The sequence below is a fragment of the Sebastes fasciatus genome, chromosome 7, assembly GCF_043250625.1.
Source record: "Sebastes fasciatus isolate fSebFas1 chromosome 7, fSebFas1.pri, whole genome shotgun sequence".
In the NCBI taxonomy this organism is placed as follows: domain Eukaryota; kingdom Metazoa; phylum Chordata; class Actinopteri; order Perciformes; family Sebastidae; genus Sebastes; species Sebastes fasciatus.
This window is the reverse complement of record NC_133801.1, coordinates 33,105,746-33,116,391: the sequence shown is the minus strand read 5'-3', so window position 1 is coordinate 33,116,391 and position 10,646 is coordinate 33,105,746.

Sequence of the window (10,646 nt, the reverse complement as noted above, 5' to 3'; positions counted from 1 at the left end):
ATCTAAACAGCTGAGAGGATTAAGCGATGAAAGCCAGAAACAACGGAAATGTGCTCCAGCAGAGGACAAAAACAAAACAAAATCCTAAAAAAAGAGGCCGTGTTGTTGCATGACAAAAGCATAAGATGCTCCAATATGATGTAGAACCACATTTAGATTTTAACAACTTGATATACAGTATATTTAATACATATTTATTCTTGTGATGAGACGGAGGCTTATATAATGTCTGTAAGCATCTCGCAGATGAATAATTCAGTTTTCAAAGGCTAAATATGCATCTTATTTCTGTTGAATTACAACCAGATCTTGTTTATTGTCCTAGCAGAGTGGACAAGAGAAGACCCCAGGTATTTCAATACTCTGTAATTGGGTTGACTTCGATGTAAAGCTGAACAAACGGAGCTGGGGGAGTAGAACAAACCGCTGTCTGGACTGTGTGATCTTTGGTGACAGAGAGTACACGACATAATGTCGGTCACAGGCTTTGTGCTGCTCCTGAGGGGAAAGTGTTTGTGAACCAACGTGATTACCAACGTGGTTTCTTTATGTATTTTGTGTGTGGGTGTGAGATATGGGCCAGTACCAAACACAGTTGATGCAGTAGGGCTTGCCAGTCCTCACTGGGAGTTGGCCCCATCCATCATACTTTTTGGACTTGCAGTAGGCTCATCGCTGTGTCTCTTGGGTGTCTTACACTGCACCAAAAGGTCACCCATAGGTGACCAAAAGAGTGAGATTGTAGATGCACATAGCCAAAGTGCTTCATAGGATATCTGGGTTTAGAAAGAGGGTTATGCCTAATTTATACTTGGGCAGAAAAGCTTGCGCAGAACTCCTGCAGAGCCTCAGAGCTTGCAGCAGGGCCGGCTCTATAGCCCTTTTGGTGCCCTAGGTGAAATTTGGATTTGGAGCCTATCAAATAAAATCAAAGACCGCCTGACAAAGGATTTGAAAACTGCAGGTTCTATTCAAAAAGAAATTACATGCTAAGCAAAATCCGCTGCAGTACTGTATACATGTATGCCTACACCAGCCCGCACAGACCACGTAGGCACACAGCCGCAGGAGTATAAATCAAGCATTAAGAGCTTGAGCATCCAGAAGGAGCCTGGAGAAGAACCCCTGCTCCTTCACATCAAGCCAGTTGAGATGGTTCAAGCATTTGATAAGATGTTTTCATGAGCCCTCCCTGTACAGGTACCTCAAATATCTTGGGCAATTACAATTAAGATGAAACACATGTCACCTGGAGTCCCCGATAAGAGGTTGACTTTGCTCAGCTTGCTCCCAGCATGACCTGACCCAGATAAGAAAGAATGGATAGATGTATGTATTAGTCAATAGATGGATAGATAGAGCAGGGGTTCTCAAACTTTTTGGGGCCAGGGGCTTCTTACAGGGGGGACAACTTTCCAAGGACCCCCTCATAATCGTAACACCAATAAAGCATAATGATTACTACCATTTTGCACTCTTAGATGACATTGGAACTATTTGAATTCTAAATCTTTTCAACCTAAATACTTCAGACATGTTTGATAGTGATTAACAGAAACACATTTCAGTTTAAATCATGTTAAGATAAGATAATCCTACATTAGTCGCACAGCGGGGAAATTTGCGATGATATTGGATGTTAATACCACTTCTGTACTTTAAAAAAAGAGGGTGATTTTATTCAAATTGCATTTGGACTCAACTGGACAGCATTTATAGCCTCCCTTTCAAGTAATTGATCTAAAAAGCGTTCAGAAAATGAACAGCAGCAAGACTGGCATAGTCCTAATACATCCAGATATTTAAACTCACCAGTCTAAAGCAGACTTTCAGTAAGTGCTTCAACTTAAAAATAATGAACTTATTTCTGTGTGTCACAATCATATCAGAGTTTCTATTGGCCCAAATCGAATTTGAATGGGCGTAATGGACACACAATGCTTGTTTTATTGGTGCAAATGGTGCCCATCTGTAGATATGCACTTTTTAATGATACGTCGCAGCTTTATAATTATAGAAAACTATTTCACGGACCCCACTTTGAGAATCACTGGGATAGAGGGTCAATGCCAGAATCCCATACCAGTCTAATATGTGTTACCTTTAATCAGAACATTCCCACCTTAAAAGTTAATGATTTAATTTTTGCCAAGAAAAGGATTTTTTTTTTTTTTCAAATCAGAGAAAGTATTTATGATCATATTAAACTTAAACTCATGAAAAATGTCATACTGATGAAACTTGTTTTGGGTTAGTGGCTCTTTAAATGACCAGTTATATTTTGGACATCCAAATTACAGATATATTGGCAGCAACTGGCCAATGCTATATCAAAGACAGATATTAGCAAACCAGTATTTCAGTCTAACACTAGTTTACACCTGTAAACAAGTGTGGTAGCTGTGAGTACACGGCCTCAAGCTTTGTAGGTCTTTAGCATCAGATGATGGTGCAGTGGTGTCATTGCAGTAATGTTTTATATCAAAACTCTTTTTCAAGGGTTGAGAAAGGCCAAACCTTGCTATGGGAGTGACAAGATGAAAATAGATGTCCCCTAGATTTTTCCTGAAGATAGTCTGATATCAGCGTGTCTGGCGTCCTTCACCCCCCCATCCCTCCCAAAGGGGAGGCTTCAGCAATTATGAGGGAAGAAATCGGTGACAGGTAATGGGATTTTCTGTGCTTTTAAAGATTATAATGCTTCTCAAGGGATGTGCAGGTGGTATAATACAACTTCCTCTCCTTCAGATGATAGCCACATCATTTATATCTTTAGATCCGATCCTGCCCTCGGTATGATACAAAGACAGAGAGGCTTCACAACGTACTTCCATCCTAACATCCGTGAACATTTGCATCTGGCAGTAGCCAGGGAGGAAATTTATTTTACAGGATGTTATGAGTCATAAGTCAAGACATTCAATAGAGAGATAATTGCAGCAAAAAAAAAGAAAAAAAAAAAGAAACCTCCATAACTGAACAGCTCTGTGTACCTTGTTGGCAGAGAATTTTAATGATTTTCACAAAGTAACATCTATATTGAGGTGAGAATGTCACGTTCCCACTTTGCATGAAGACAAGCAGAATTCACAAAAAGAAGTGTTATCATACCGTGTGCAGTGGCAGACTTGGCTGCATTAAATTATCACAGACAGGCTATACATATCCAGCCCTCAGCAGAGGTGTTATGCAACAACCTTGTTTCTTGAGTCTGTTGCTATACCTAAAGCCAGTAAGTGATAATAATGGAAATGAAATGTTGTGTTTTGTTGTCTGCGCTAAAGGTATTTGACACAACCATAGATGGAATGCATTTCAGATTCAAATCTGAGTGTGAGAGGGTGCAAGGGCTCGAAATGGTATAAAGAGGAATGGGACAGCACTTTGTGACATATAACGTTCAACATGTTAAGTACAATTATGGGTTTGGCACTTTCTATTTGACATTTTTTACCTTATTCAGGGCCAAGGCAATTACAGTTTTTCTCATTCGCTTTGGCTCAATTCTCGAATGAGAATTATTTTTTTCAAAATAATGAGCTCAAATCTCTGAACAATTAGTTAGTGGTTCACAACAGATTATAATTTCTCATTCATTCAAGCAAATGCACGTGTTTTTGCACATGTATGCAAAGAGTAAGTACAATTGTCTACAATTTGCACAATAACCACTTGCACATGTTTGATGAAAACTGATGAGTTGACTCTCAGTGAGACTGTCGTACTCTTCGCAACTTCTAAACACCCTTTCATCATCGAAGCCATTCAATTTATTTTTCTATAGGTCGAATCATAACAGAAGTTATCTCGAGACGCTTTTCATATAGAGCAGGTATAGATCGTACTCTATATTTAGATACCCAACAAGAGATCCTCCATGAGCATGCATTCTTATTAATTTCATTCTTTGTTGTTTTTTACTGAACTACTGCAGCTTTTTTCATTGTTGCAGGGTTTTTAATTTGTTTGTTATTGGCATGGATGCCATTTTGTGGCAAATTTTCTGTTCATTGGATATGACTTTACATGAAAGCTCAAATGTGAATTTTCTGTTTGCAGTACATGTAACACATTACTACACGAATACTTTTACTGTAAACACAAATGTGCATATCCTGTTTCTGTGTACTACAGTATTGTAGACTACAGTATTGACTTTTCCCAGTAAAATTTTACCTGCTGTTGAAATGGGAATCTAAAAAGCTCTGTGCGATACACAATAACCTTCAGGTAGACAAAACTGGTGTAGTACAGTAAGTAGTCAGTGTCAACAAAAAGTAGAACAAAACAGATTTGTATAAGAAACATTTCCAGGGTTGACTGCCATTATGAAAAAATGCCTAAATGTCTTTGACAAGTACGGCTCACACGATGACGAAACAACATTTCATTTTGGTGGCATTGGCCAACTTACTGACACAATAACTAGTTTTTGAAGCATGTATGTAAGTGTTTTGGGTCAGTTACTACCTTTTGCAAACATGCAATAGAGTTGTGATGTCCCATCAAACAGTTGCGACAATTGCCCTTTCAGTTTAAAGAAAGTTAAGACTGTTTCAAAAAATGAGTCAAAGCGATTGAGAAAATCTGTAAGGTGTTGGTCCCTAATTTGCACATCTTCCAGGATCTTGCCTTACCGAGTAGATGAGAGGTAATTGTGAAATAATCAATTTGCTCGTTTTTATCAACACCATCATTAAACAAAAATGAAAAGAAATGGTTGATGAATAAAATAGGTGTGATTCCATGTGTTTTTAATGTACCATCTTAAATCCTTGTGTTTCTTTGCAAATGTAGGCATACCAGTGCACCCAATAGGCCAGGCTGAACACCCATATGCCTTGTTTAGCCTACTGTTGTTTTTTTTTACCACTTCCGGGCTTGCCCTGGTAACCTCGTATTTAACGTCATAACGCTATGAATGAATTCCTGCAGGCAAAGTCTGCAGAGATGCAGACTTATGGAAAGTGTGCATAAAGGGCTCAAAATGTCTGCAAGAGAGCCCTCATACACTTGATGACTTGACAGTGGGACAGCCCTAAGCCCTTGCGGACTTTGCGGGAACGATTGGGTCTAAGTGTCCCTGCTAATTTTGTTTGCCGTTGGCAATTAGAATGAGTGCTTTTTTCATCACTCGCTTATAATTATAAATATGATTTGGTCATCATCCATCAGGCAGGTGAGTGTGAGGCAACAAGGGAAAGGACAAATACAGACAATTGAGAAAGTACATAAGCTTACCGAGAGGCAGGCAGGCAGGTACAGGTTCCAGATTTCAGGGTAAAAGGTTCAGGTTGCAGGTTCAGGGACAGATGACGGGAAAACAAAGGCACAATCTGGGAACTGAATGAGGAAAAGGGGCTGATGAGGGAAAGTGGAAACAGGTGAGCTGGTGGGCGGGGAAGGTCAGGTGGTGGGAATGGCTGGACAGTTACTGCAGGGCAGGAGGGCGTGGCTGGATGTGAGTGTCAGGTAACTGGGACAGGTGGAGAAGTCTCAGGGCATCTGGTGGGCAGTAGTAGAGGAGGAAGGTTGTGAAATGAATTGAGTGAGAGGCATAATGTGACAGTTATGTGCATATTATTTTGTCAATATGTATAAGAAAAAGAAAGAAAGACTTTTCACCACTGTAAATCTCGTTGTCGTGAAACTGACTCTGAAACACTTTAAGCCTTGGTCTTAAGTAGTCTTTTTTATATATTTATTGTTATTTTGTTACTATATATATCTTGTTCTAATTGTTTGTCATCACTTATGTAGTCATATTATTTCTGTATATTAATCTTATGTTCTCTATAACATTGTGAAATTTGAACACTATTAAGGTGAAGACTTCAAATAAGTCCAGTGGGTTTTCTTGCCTCTTCCTGCACTGTATGTTAGTTATGTTTGTGTAGTCTTAATTTATGCAAAATAAATAAACATAAACAAAAAGTCAACAATATCAGGCACCAATTGTTTATTCATATTATAACGAATACAGTTATTTATAAAAATCCTTATTTTTGTCTTAAAACCATTGTGATGTGTGTTGCAATTTGCAGGGCTTGGGTTACGGTTCTGGGGGTTGAACCCTGTCCCTAGAACGGCGCTGACGACGGCAGGGAGTGGTGGCTCCAAATCCAAATTTTGCCTAGGGTACTTAAAGGACTGGAGCTGGCCCTGGTACCGGGTGTGTAATGGCACATGCAGAAGACGTCACGTAAACAATGTCAGTATAGTTCGTTCCACAACTCATGTTGTTGTTGGAAGTATCTGGATGGAACTTGGCTCACTGAGCCACTGGACATGCCGCCCAAATCCATTTCCATGCAGTTAACACCAACCACTGCCACACAGTGCTGGAATACAGCAGAGAAAGAAAACAAACAGACAAGTAGATAAATAAGCAGTCACAATTTGTTTTATCCGTAAGCACTCGGGCGAGGCATCAGGCAGTGCACAGTTGCTTGGACTGAAAGAGACATTGCTAATTGTTAGTATGTTTGAAATTCCCTTTGCGCTCGCTGCTGTCACCTGCTTAGCTTAGAATCCTGCACTGTTGGTTTATCCACAGAAGGCCAGTGCCAAAATGTTGGGAAAAACACTAAACTTCACATTTCTGCCTTGCTTATGCAACACGGACACGCTTTTTACCCTCATGAAGATAATCGGGGGCTTATGAGAATATGCAAATCCCGTCTACATGTGTTTGGAGGATTTGGAGAAGGCTAATGACCGTGTTCCCTGAGGTGCTGCAGGAGTGTGGCGGGCTGAGATCACCAATAGTTACGCGCTGTCCCCTTTCCGGTTTGTCATATTCAAAGACAGGAAATTAAGAAAGTTTGGGAAATCAATACACGGCAGCAGCATAGTGAAAAAATAATGCTGTGCTGCTGTTTTGCAGATGATGTCATCCTTCTAATGTTAACCATCAGTTTTGCTGCTGAAAGTGGTCAAATCTCCAGTCCCCAAATCTTAGGCAGTGGTTCTCTCAAAGGTCACCTGCCCCATCCAGGTGAGAGAGCATGTAGCTATGACAAGGTTAAGAAGGTTTTGGAGTTTGACTGTTAGGAACATTAGTAATATGAGCACTGTATTGGAAAAATAATGAGGAAGCACAATGCAAAGCTCTTGATTTACCAGCTGATCTTCTGTCTGACCTTCACCTGTGGTCACATGCTTCCGATAGTGACCGGATGGCAGTGACAAATGGCAGAAATTGACAGGATGAGGGGGGTCATCAATAAGAGTTGACCTTGGTAGGAAGCCACAGTTACCTCTCCTTGGAGGTGCACACAGACACGATTTGATGGGGGGTGAACCTTGAATAATTCAAGGGACCCAGAGGTGGACAGGATGTGTTTAGAGATATTAGATATTCAGAGTGTTAAAGCTTCTCTTTAGCTGTTGTCAGGGGGCCCAAAATCTCTAGCAGTGGCTCTCGTGGAGCATGACCAACTATGAGGAGAGGAACCTGAGGAGGCTGCATGGGTAAAAGATGCCTTGGTTACTCAGTTCACCCAAGCATGGCTCTGACTTAGATAAGCAGAATAAATATGGATGGATGGATGGATGGCTTGCTCATAGTGAAAGAGACTCAAAAGATAACATTCAGGTAAAAAAGAAAAGCACTAAGAACATGATAAAAATATATTGTTTCAGAATCCTTAACAACAGCAATGGATCATCATCAGCCACTTCCTACAAATATCAACATCAGATTAAGTTTATTATAGTGACATTTTGCTTTGATAGTTCAGGTTTGTCCATTTAATCATGCTGAAGTAAAAGGAGTTGTTTTTCATGAAGTCATAACAGGAGCCACTCCACCTATTAAAGTCTGTCATCTGAGTAGGGAATGGCTTTTAGATTGATATTTATTAATGTGATTTGCATGAGAGAGTTGTTGTTTGACAATATGGGAAGCATCTGTTAGAGATGAAAACTCTCCAGCAGTATTGTCTTTAATCTATTCAAGACTTTTTGTCATCTGCACAGTTTGCAATTGTTATCACACTGACAAAAACACACAGATGTAAGCAAGCATACCCACAACACCCTGAGGAAGAAAAACAGTGCGTCGTAGCTGCTGAAAATGAATGCAGACTTAAATGGAAAGCAGCGAGACATGAAATGCATATGGAAAGAAATATATTGTGCTGTAAGCAAATTGTCTTTTTTTGGGTAATCTCAATACCAGAAAAAGGATCAGGCAGGGATACATTATTAATTTGAAATTAATGTTCAGAGACACTTACTGCTATCACTGGTTGAGGTCTTGCAGTGCAAGATGTGAGAAATGTGCCGTGAAGTCATATCTCTCTGCACTGACTTTATTTACAGCCTTTCAGTAGGAGGGCCTTGAAAGGTGGGAAGCAGCCTACAACACCCTCTGTGATGAAATAACATATCTGGAGTTAAGGATTTAAAGTTTAATTTGGTGTTTACAAAGGACCTATCTGAAGACTTTGATAGGAAATCTTTGGGAGGACGTGGGAGGAAGAACCAAAGGAATACATCTATTGCTGTGCGGGCCGATAATAGAAAAGCACTATTTGGACATTGAAGCACAGGGGACGCAACACATTCTCGTCCCAAATTGTCACATACTGACGCTTTGTTAGACCCCTCGGCGTCATTCTTTTCAGTCGCAGTAAACACGTGCTGAGTAAAGAAAAACACATGCTTAGGCTCAGGCAATAAAACTACAGCAGTTAGGTTTAGGAAAAAAACAACATGGTTGGGCTTAAAACTATACTACATTTGTACAGTGGAAATGACACTGAACGTTAGGAACAAGGGACATGAACAAACAGCTGATTGTAATGTGACGCACAGGACACGAACAGCGGTCTCCTGGATGAAAGCCTTGTGTTTGTTGAACCCATCCACCTCCCTTTCCTCCCGCTCAGCGTGTGTCTATTCATTCTTAAAGCTACGTCACCACACTCCCGGCGCACTTTCCCTGAGCGTTAATATTGATGCGGATGGGTTTACGAAGCTCGGTGTCTCATACCAACGCTAAAGGGTGCCTTGTGCGTCGATATCTAATGCTGACGGCTGTGACAAAGCGGTATTTGATGCCCTGGGAATGAGAACGGGCTGGGGGACATTATCGGCCAATATTAGGTTATGACAGATATAATGTATGTTGGCAAATATGCAAAACAATAAATGGAATCTTTACAAGCAGATAAACTATAATAAGCAGATACCATGAGCCACTCACAGCTTATTTTAATCCAAGCATGAACCTGTTGTGATGTGAAATTTTTCCAGCAAAGCATTTAATTAAAGATAATGGTAATGCCATGCTTCGATAACCTACATGTGAATTCTTTCTATCATAGTATTTATTTGCCCCTCCGTAAAACAAACATGTAAAAATGATTCTTTGACTTGAGCTCAGAGACAAAAGTTGCATGTCACTGAGAGAGGCTAGGCTACAAAGGCTTGTGGATATCATCTGGCACTGTGCTTCCACCCCGGTGGCGTTAACAAGACACGAGGCGGACTAGCTGTGAAAGGTCAGTGAGAGGGCAAGTGCGGATGGATACTCAATTTCCAGTGTAGCACTATGAAGCAAACAACTCTAAAATATATAACTTTACTGCAGCACTGGTCGTGCTACTGTGTTACACTCCTGTGTTTTCATTTGTTATACGTGTGTGCATCACCGTATATTTTTTTTTGCATTATAGGACATCACATACCATGCCAGAGAAAATCTGCTGAATATTATCTAGTTTACCTAGGTATCTGGCTCTTGATATTCAGGTCTGCGCCAGCACAGATCTTGTTAATCGCTTTGACAAACACTGCATCCTCAGTGTGCCATAAATCAAAGCAGGATACAGTTGTGGCTCCATCAGTAGGGTCTAATCTGAATGTATCAGCCAGTGTCAACTCAGGGACAGAAAATCCATACGCCTTCTGTGTGTGTAGTTTGCTGTATTGCAAATTGCCAGCTATTGTTTTGTCCTGCGTATGACATATAGGGTATTGTTGACCAATCTGCAAACAAAGCCAGCTGGCAGGAGGAAAGAAAAAAGAGCCTGGCAGACAATATTAGCTTCAAAATATATATATTATGATGAATATGTACACCATCTTATAATATGCTTACAGGAGTAAACGTCTTCACACTACTGAGTGGAAATCCATTTAAACCAACTCTGAAAAAGACTAAAAATCATAGTTTGCAAGCATTCATTCTTGCAACATACTAAATTCAGGACAGATTAATTTCATGGAAAGACATCTGAAAAAGCACACAGTTTTTACCGCACAAGGCTCCAACTTCATACATCATCTCATACATCAGATACAAAGTGCCTTTCTGGGAGTGGTGGACATTAAGTTTTCAATGGATCATTACTGCCACCTAGTGTGTTTGTTGAGCAACTGCTTGTAGGCCTGAGGATACATCACTGATGGACAGATTTGTGGTGCTCTGACATTTTATATTGTTTCTTGATTGAAAATAGAGAAAAGCAGTGAGCTATGGGTCAATAAAGCGTGGGAAAAAAAACTGGAAATTGCTCTCGCCTTCTTCAACAACAAGCCGAGACACTTGACCCCAAGTAAACTTCATCTGAGCTGCCAAAGTATGAAGACTGGTCAGTATGAATGTGTGTCCACTGAGCCAGACCATGGGTGTTTAT